Raw genomic sequence first — 2029 nt, forward strand, 5'->3', positions numbered from 1 at the left:
CTAACATGTAATTAACATAAACTTTGTTGTATATGTGCATTGTTAGTGCTAATTGGATGGAAAAATAAAAAGTGAGTAATGTGTACAAACTTACGTAGGTGAATGATTTAAAAGTAATCAATCTGAGGAACAGAGTTTAGAAAGTCGAACATAGTTATGTGGTCATGCCTACTGTGTTAAGTGCCCTTAAACCCTTGCTCAGGCACAATCCTGTGAATTTTAGAAATGTAAGACTATTTGTTCATGGGTTATTTTCACATATAAATCCCTTCATACTGCTGGGCTTATTTATTTAAGATTTTTCTCTTGTAATATAGCTTATTTATATATTAACTGAAAAATACATGTTGAAGATGTATGTCTTTCAGATAGAACTAGTTGAGAAACATATTTTACAATGTAGATATGGATAACAGATATCCAAAAAGGAGAATGTTATGCTATTTATATGGCTTACCATTGCGTCCTTTGTCGATTTTCAGTATTCATATAGGTGTGATGCTGTTTCTCATGTGTAAAAGCTGAGGTTCTGACATGCAAAAATGTGTCCACCAGGGCATGAAGATGGAAAGAGAGAGAGAGAGAGAGAGAGAGAGAGAGAGGACTGATCCCTGTAGAGTGAGGCTCAGCTCAGTTTCAAATGACTGATCTGAGGAAAAAACTGCTCACAGCCACTCATGCAATGGGTTGAGAAGAATGCACAAAGTCACATGGGACTTTGAGCTTAGGATAAATGTTCTGACTTCTTTCTACTGTATGTGATGACTTGTGAATGTGTAATCAAAGACAGAGACCTTGTTTTTGCTTATTTGATTCACTGGAAGCTGTATCAGCTTTACACTTATCATTACTGTAACAAAATGCCTGATAAAGCAATTTTAGAAAGAAGAGTTTTTTGTCTCATATGTATGCACACATGTATGTCTCTTACATCAAGGTGTGGGATCATGGTGGCCACAGCTTTAGGTGGATGGACATACAGTGTCTGCAGACAGCAGAGAGAAATGAATGCTAGTGTCTAGCTGGGTTTCTACTTTATATCTAGTCTGGGATTCCAGCTTCCATAATAGTGTAACTCATTCTTAGGGAGAGGTGTCCCACCTCAGTGAACCTAATCTAGATACCATGTCACAGGAATTCCCAGAGATTTGTCTCCCAGGTGATTCTAGATCCTGTCAATTGGCAATATTAACCATCACAGAAGCTAGATGTTCTACAAAATTATGACACAACCTTTGTGACTAAAGGTCATCCATTGTCATGTCTTTTGCAGATACAAAAATCATATGACTTACATAATTAATTACAGTAGATTAATTGCTCTTAAATATGTAAGGAAGTTGTTTATCCATTTATAATTTTAAGCACTTGTAAACTGCTGGTGGAGAACAGCAGCCTGAAAGATTTAATGTGAAGAGATACAACTCTTGTGATTTGTCAACCACGCTGGGGTGAGTTTTCAGTGATGCAAAGGCCTTTGAATGACCATTATCTTAAAAACAAATTCCCAACCATGCTCCTGAAAGTAACCCCAATAAACTCATTGTTTCCCCCAATAAACTCAGTGCAATCATTTCTTTGTTTTGTTCTCATTGCCAGTTGGAGTAAATAAAGATTTGTTCACATCTCCTTAGAACAAATCATGGAAGACTATATGTTGTAAGAACAATTTGTCCATCAAAGTCAAAGTCAAATTCAGACATGCCTACAATGTGATGACAAGTAATACCCAGGGGAAGTAAATCAATTTGAGTTTCATGAGAAATATATATTTTTTAAACTTTAAAAAAATTTTATTTATTTTTATTTTATGTGTATACACGTATTGCCTGAATGGAGGTAAGTGCACCTGTATTGTTCAGTGCCCATGGAGGTCACAAGAGTCTATCAGATCCCCTGGGACTGGAGTTACGGACAGTTGTTAGCTGCCATGTAGGTGCTGGGATTTGGACCCAGGTCTTCTGCAAGAACAACCAGTGTTCTTAACCGCTGAGCCATTTCTCCAGGCCTGAGAAATATTTTTAAACAG

Source organism: Nannospalax galili, unplaced genomic scaffold (genome assembly GCF_000622305.1).
Source record: "Nannospalax galili isolate Female #2095 unplaced genomic scaffold, S.galili_v1.0 scaffold1249, whole genome shotgun sequence".
NCBI classification, from domain to species: Eukaryota; Metazoa; Chordata; class Mammalia; order Rodentia; family Spalacidae; genus Nannospalax; species Nannospalax galili.